Source organism: Solanum tuberosum, unplaced genomic scaffold (assembly GCF_000226075.1).
Source record: "Solanum tuberosum cultivar DM 1-3 516 R44 unplaced genomic scaffold, SolTub_3.0 scf00110, whole genome shotgun sequence".
NCBI lineage: Eukaryota > Viridiplantae > Streptophyta > Magnoliopsida > Solanales > Solanaceae > Solanum > Solanum tuberosum.
This window is the reverse complement of record NW_006239037.1, coordinates 1636958-1645255: the sequence shown is the minus strand read 5'-3', so window position 1 is coordinate 1645255 and position 8298 is coordinate 1636958. Positions and strand designations below refer to the sequence as shown.

General features: G+C 30.0%; 1 pseudogene; it reads left to right on the top strand.

The window, feature by feature from the left end:
• Nucleotides 1-5877, top strand: part of LOC102589665 (protein BPS1, chloroplastic-like) — a 9999-nt pseudogene extending 4122 nt beyond the window's left edge.
• The last annotated feature ends 2421 nt before the right edge of the window (nucleotides 5878-8298 follow it).

Genomic DNA, 8298 nt, shown 5'->3' with positions numbered 1-8298 from the left:
TTTTTTTTATCAAAATGTCTGAAATACCCTTAAAGTGGTTAACATGATAAAAGGTTGATTAATTTAAGGTTTTTATTCTTAAACAAAGTAAAACAAAATTAATTTATATTTTACATCCATAAGTAATAATATTTTCCTATCATTCACATATTTCTTTATCATCACAAATTATTTATAAGAGGAATATAAATTTATTATTTAAGTTAATTTTATATGTGCAACTTATTGTAGATTTTAAAAATATATAATTTAAATAGATCACAGAAAATACATAAAACAAGATCAGCGACAGAAGACACAATAAAAAATACATAATAAAAAAAACAAAAATCAAAAGATAATCAAGAAAAAACTTAAAACTATTCATTATTTTCCTACATCTAATACCATTGCTATCAATCGAGAGAAAAGGAAGAACCGCTTCACGCTTCCAGCCGCACAAACGTGAAAAAGAAAATTGAGGTAAAGAAATGCTAGGGTTTTAAGGGCAATTTGGGAATTGTGTAAAAGAATTGAGGGCAAAAAGGTAATATACTTGGTCAACATAAAATGACTTTTAAGTTAAAAAAAAAAAGTAGCCCTCACCCTACTTTTAACTTTTGACTTAAAATAAGCCAAAAGTGACTTATTTTAAGTCACTTTGATAATTGTCAAACAGTCTAATAAGTCAAAAACTGACTTTTAAGTCAGTTTGACCAACTTAAAAGCCCATCCAAACGGGCTCTTATTGGAGTTTTGACAATATTAAAATCTAAATATTTGAACTAGTCAAATACTTTTTCAATGCAATGAGATCGTGACAATGCTAAACATTATGGAGTTCTAAGGATTCTTATACCTAAGATCGCATCAGCAACTCCAAGATCTTTCATATCAAAACTTGCTTTCTAGCAAACATTTAGTAGCATTTATGTCATTAGTGTCTCTACTGATGATCAACATGTCATCAATATACAAACAAACAATGACCTTGTGATTTTAATGTAAACACATTTATCACTTCCATCATTCTTAAATCTATTTGCCAACATGGTTTGGTCAAATTTCTTATGTCATTGTTTTGGTGCTTGTTTTAGTCCATAAAGTGACCTAACAAGTTCGCACACTTTTTTTTCTTTACCAGGAACCACAAAACCCTCGGGTTGTTCCATGTACATATTTTCCTCCAATTATCCATTTAAGAAAGTTATTTTCACATTTATTTGATGAATTTGGAGGTCATATACCACAGCTAACACAATTAACATCCAAATAAATGTAATTCTAGTTATTGGTGAGTATGTGTCGAAAAGATCAAGACCTTGTTTTGTCTAAAGCCTTTGACAAAAAGTCTTGCTTTTATATTTATCAACAGTTCCATCTACTTTCATTTTCCTTCTGAAGATTCACTTTGAACCCAAAGGTTAATTTTCTGGAAGAAGATCAATTAACTTCCAATATGGTTGCTCAAGATTGCATCAATCTCACTATTGACACCATCTTTCCAACATGATGAGTCTACAGAAGACACAAGAAATGTTACAAAATCATATTCGAAGGAAGTAGATGTCCTTTGACATTTACTACGCATCTGAATCTCTTTATTAAGTACATTCTCTTTTTTTTCTTTTCAAGGTCTTTTAAATCCTTCACTAGACTACTTAAGTCTAATTTTACAGTCCACAATCATAGGTCCTATTTTAATCCTTTTAGGAATAGGAACTTGGACTTTGGCTAGACACCCTCACACTTTAAAATATTTCAAGTTGAATTTTCCTTCATTTCCATTTCTCATATGGAATAGATTGTGTCCTGAACAAACAAAATTGCTTTCTTTCTGAAAAGACAACTTTTTGTTGTTCCCTTTTGCAGTAAGGATAGCTCTTCCACACAAGTTTTGTGGTAAACCTGAACTTATAAGTAATGCAACCATCATTTTCTTCAAAGTTTGGGTATTTTTTATTTCATTCTGCAATTCCATTAGATTTAGGTGAATAGGACAATAGTTTGATGGATAAATCCATTTTCCAAACATATTTCTGCAAAAGGAGATTTATATTCTCCATCCCTATCACTTCTTATCTTTTTCCCAACTGATTTTCAACTTCAATATTATATTATCTTAGACATTTATATTGCTTCATCCTTACCATTCAGTAAATAGACATAGTCGTTTCTAATGCAATTGTCAATGAAAGTTACGAGATATATTTTCCCACCACAAGATGGTGTTGACTTCATATCATAAATGTCAGTGTAAATCAACTCTAAGGGATTAGAATTCCTTTCAACAGATTTATAAGAATGCTCACCATACTAAGATTCCACACAAACTTGACATTTTTATTTATTGCATTCAAAGTTAGACAAAACTTCTAAGTTGATCAGTTTTCCTTACAAGGTTTTGTAATCGACATTCCCCAAGTGTTCATGTCACAAACAGTTTGACTCAAGCAAGTAAGAACAAATAAAAATGTTGAGTTTGAAAAGGTCTCCGCGAGGTAGCTTTTTCTCACAAATATTTTGTTCCTATTTCTTATAATTTTGTGTGATACAAACATTGTTTAGAGTCATCACCTTGTCAAATATCCGTTTTGGAAGGACCTTTCCATAACTTTCAACTTGATTGTTATAGAACTACCCATGAACAAAAGTTTCATCGGGTCCAATAAAGGCAATATAGTCCAAATGCTTCTTTTACAAAACATGACAAATGACTATTCACCAATATTCGTGTCTATACAAATAGTTATATTTGATAGACATATCTTTCCATGAAAAATCACAACATTTTAAGTGACACTTTTTCATTAAAGAACATAATTATTTTGAACAAGTGTATATATAATTTGGTAGTTTCATACTAGTCACACCATATACTAGTAAAAGAGAAACTCAACAACCACAATATCAAATATACTCCAAGATTTTTATGGGTCTAACATAATACAAAAGTATCATTGAATTTAATATATTTTGCTCCTAAATTAAATTAGACACCAAACCTAATTTTATCTTTATCATAAGCAAAGAACCACCACATTTTAAATATAATCTCAAAAATATTTTTCAAGTATTTGAAAATGGTTTTTTCACATATTTTTTTTTCTCATGCTATCAAAGTGTCATTGGCAACATGAAACCTCTTTTGAAAATATTATTCTACAAAAGAATTATAGTGCTTCAATTCCATTTGACAATCATTACACAATGTCAAAGTTCATTCCAGAGGCACAAAATTACAAACTCTAAGTCATTGGTATTTTTTCTCTATCACAAATAGACATACCACTTAGTATTTAGAATACTAACAATAAAAACAAAAAAAATTGTACAATTTGTTTCTATATAACAATGAAGTTTATAGAAAATTAAAAGTACAACATTGACTTATTATGTGAAGTTTTCATATTCTTCAAAACAGTTGCATAGTCTAATTTATCCAGAGTAGAAACTACAAAAAAATTTAGTCTACAAAAATCAGACACAATCAAATTTCACATGGAGTACAAAACTACAAAAAAAAATTATTTTAGTCTCCAAACAGAATTAAACATATTCTTAGATTATCACATAGATATGTTTTTCTTTTCAAATAGCCTTCCAACTATAACATTTTGACATACTATTTTATCAAACAAAAATGTGCATCTCTCATTCTACAAACTAAAGAATTTTAAAGGCAACACTTTTTGCCAAGGAAAATTCTTTCAAAAATCATATGGTTTGCATATCTTTTTCCAAAGACATACATGATAAATATCAAAACTATTAACTTGTAGAAACTATTTTCCTCCTTAGATAAATAATAAGAAGGTTACCTGGTGTAATTTTTAAACGAAATACCACCAATTCTTCTAGTACATTCTCACTTCGACCTTGCTAAACAAAACACCGAATTCTGGAGAAGTAATGCATTAATCTTCTATTTCCATGATCTGTTTCCCTCAATCAGTAGAATACAAGAAATTAAATACCAATAGTATAATAATTTCCTTAAGATTGTTGTCCATCTTGTATTCCTAAAATACTTAGAACAAAATTTTGAAGAACTTGGTAAGAAACAACAAAGTATTTTCAAAATAGAAAATTAAAACTAGTAGAGAAAATATAATCAGAAACAGATTAGAAACAATATAAAAATATTTTTCTCAAAGAAAGAAAATCGAGCCCACTGAATGCACAATGTCCCCTTAAGGAAATTATTCCCCTCAAGTACCAGAGGTTAATGGAATATATCCTCCCAAGATAGAACGATCTTACTCACCGATGTATCGGTATCTAAAACCACGGTGTCAGCGAACCACTCAACAGTAGTAAAATACACTTAGAATACTAGATTTAATAATAGTAGTAGAAGAAGTCCAGAAAAATTAGTTCTCCTAAAATGAGAGGAAATCCCTCAATTTATAGAAAACAAAGGGTAGTGTGAAAATATTCTTATTGTGCCTTACCGGAAAGGTCACAAACTTTTGGAAAAGTCACAATCTTTCGGAAAGGTCATAAACTTTAATAAAAGTCACAATTTTTCATAAAAGTCGCAACTCTTCATAAAAGTCGCAACTTTTCATAAAAGTCACAACTCTTCATAAAAGTCGCAACTCTTCATTTTCCATTCACATCTTTTAAAACCAACACGTTCTTCATTGGATGGATGGAAGCAACACATTAATGCAAAGAACCATAGACTGGAGAATTGCTTTGCCATCTTGGACAGCAGTGCCGGCTCAATGCTTATAAAAATTAGGCATATGCCTTAGCCCCCAATTTTAGGGGGCCTCTAATTTTTACCACGATAAATTATGTGTTAATTGTTTTTATAGAAAAAATTAATTATCTAAAGCAAATGTATTTTTTTTTAAAAAATACATATTATTTTATTCTCCTTAACCTCAATCAAATAGAAGAAATCAAGAAAAATAGTTGTTTTGTCTTCTTACATTCTCTTCACTAACTCTCGCGTTGTAATTTTCTAGACCCTTTTTATACTATATGTAAGTTAGAGCTCTACCAAAAATATGAATCAATAGTAAAAATCATGTTTTGGATAAAGTGAATTACAAGCCTGTTTAGATTAACTTATTTAATGTGTTTTTAAACCAATAAAAAAAAGGTTTATAAGCAGTTTGTCAACTTATTACTTATAGAATAATGTTAACAATTTATATAATAATTGCCTCAACTAAAAGATTTTACCTTTAATTGAAATTTTGCTTTAGGCCTCCAAGTACGTTGAGCCGCCCCTGTAGGACAGCCTCATTGAATCAAGATCAATGCAAAGAACCATACATTAATGTATGGAGTGAGGGTTGCAACTGCTTTCATATGTAGCATCTTTGCTGTTGCATTCTCGGGTTCTGCAGCAAAATTGAAGGATCTGCAGGTTCGCGAGACTTGCTTGTGGACAGAAGCTTTTGTTGATCTTCGTGATTTTATTAGTGGTGAGATCAGGGGCATATATTCTGGAGGGAAATCCACAGCACTGAATTAAGGAGCTTGAAGCATTGGATGTTAGTGTGAAGAAGATATACCTAGTCATACAGGATGGAATAGACCCTATCGACGCGGCACAGTTGGAACTTCTAACTTCAGATCTGACTAAAAAAAACCAAATTTTTTTTCAGTAGGACTAGATCTCCTAGCAAAGGAGACAGATAAGTTCTTTCAAATCCTTCTAACTGGACGTGATGCTTTGCTTTGTAACCTTAGAGTTGGTAGTGCAGTCGTTAAACCAGCCCAACCAAACAACAATGTACATAAACAAATGGTGAAGTGATGGTTAAGAAAGCGAGTATCTTTTGTGTATACACATGGGTGCGCGCGTGTCAATGCGGAGTTTTGTGCTTTCTGGTCTAAGATGTGCAACATATAATATTTGTTGTGATAAAGGTTGTGTAATTTATTGTAGTAAAGGTTGTGTATTGTGGCCATATAGGTGTTTTATAATGATTAATAGTATATGTCTGTTATTTATTGGGCGGCTCAAACCCATTGGTGGCCTAAGGCCAAAATCAAATTAGAGGCCTTAAAAAAAATTATAAATATTTTTATTTTAAATCTATTTTTCTAGCTTTTTGAGATGCAAAGTTGTTAATAATTTTTGTGTAGTCAATCTCTTCTAATAATTCTTTTTCAATCGATAATATAGCCAAACCACTTAATATTTCTTGAGACATTGTCGATCTTAAATAAGATTTTATTATTTTTAATTTTGAAAAACTTCTTTCGGCTGAGGCGACTGTTACGGGAATTGTTAACATTATTCTATAAGCAATGTAAGCATTTGGAAAAGAATCAAGTCTTTTTATTTGATTGAGTATCTCAATTAGAGTATTGTCTTCTACTTTTATGATTTCTCTCAACACTTTTAATTCAGAAAATAAGTCTAAACCGTCAATATCGGAGTGAGTATTATGTTTTAAGGAACATTCAAGATTAAGACAATATTTTTTTAAATTCTCATCATCTAATGATCTCAATTTTTTCCCACTAAATAGAAAACCAAAAATATTTTCAGATACTTCAAATTGTTCAAATCTATTTCAAAGTGAAATGATGGCTTGGTCTACTATGTATAAGAAGTAATCAACTCTAAATGATTCTTCAAGAGATCTTGTGATTTCATTATCAACATTCTCATCAAATTGTTTTTTTCTATAAATTACACGTTTTTTACGAAATACAGGTTCAATATTCATCTCTAATGCAATTTCCTTAGCCGAAATCATAGCACTTGTAAATCCTTCTTCTCTATATGTTTTAAAAAAAGAAACTAAACCTCTTAATTGATCTATAGCGACATCAATATGCATATCTTTTGATTGTAAACTTTTGCTAATTGAATTTACAGCAAATAGTACATCATACCAAATAGTCATACCCAATAAAAATTCAAAATTTTCAAGCTCAAAAATTGCTAAACAATTAGCTTCACTTTTAATTTTTGGATCATCACTAACTTCTTCTAATTTAAATAAAGCATCTCTTATTTGTGGAGTTTGAAACCTTATTGCTACTTTCAATACGACTTTTTCACCGTGTTTGTGACAATGATTTAAGAGTTAAACTAGGTACACTATCTTTTAAAATTTTCCACCACTTAGTAGACGAAGAAAATAGTGAATATATACGTTGTACCACTCCAAAGAATGATATAGCTTTCGTACAAGAATTAACCATATCACAAAGTACCAAATTTAGATTATGACAACCACATGGTGTATAAAATGATCTAGGATTTATATCAAGAAGTCTTTTTTGCACTCCTTGGTGTTTTCCCTTCATATTAGACCCATTATCATATCCTTGTCCTCTTAAATTATCAATATCAAGTCCAATACATTTTATTTCATCTAAAATAACTTCAAAAAGACCTTTTCCACTTGTATCATCCACTTTTAAGAATTCTAAGAAATATTTGGTTACATTTATTGGAGTTGCCGAAATATCTACACTCCAATTTATAAAAGACATTTGGTCTTGATGACTTGTATCTGGCGTGCAATCAAGTATGATAGAGAAATACTTTGTTTTTATAACTTTTTCAATAATCTTGTTCTTAATTTCACTTGCCAATAAATTTATTAATTCATTTTGTATATTATGTCCAAGATAATGATTATGAATTTCATCATGTTTGATTCGTCGAATATGTTCTTGCATAATTGGATCAAATTCTGCAATCATTTCAATAAGACTCAAGAAGTTTTCGTTATTTTCTTGATAGATTTTTTCATTTTCCCCCCTAAACGCCAAATTATTTTTTCCAAGAGTTTTTATGACAGGAATAATTCTTGACACTACATTTTTCCAATGTTCTCTATCTCTATTAATTTGGTCTTGAATGTTTTTATCGATTGTTTTATTATTACGCAATCTAAATTCTAAATCAATCCATGAACTCATATTAATAATATGTTGGCTAGTTGTTTCATGGGTTCTAAGCTTAGTAGTAAGATTTTTCTAATCTCTACTACCTTCATTAGCTAACTTATTATTCGTTGCATTAAATGTCGTATTAAATAACTTACAACAAAAACAAAATACCTTATTCAAATCTTTGGAATAAACTAACCATCTTCTTTCATGTCTTTCCCCATTTGCCAACTTTTGAAAATAATATGTAATTATAAAAGTGCCTTAAAAATTTATCCTTTGGAAAACATGTGTCGGTAATTCTAATTGGTCCCTTTTCTACTAATAAGTCTCTTAACTTTGTATCAACAATATTCCATTGACTAGGATCATAGATATTTTTAGGAATATGATTATTTAATTCATTTATAAGTTCTTGATTTTCTTGGGAATCTACATCCGACT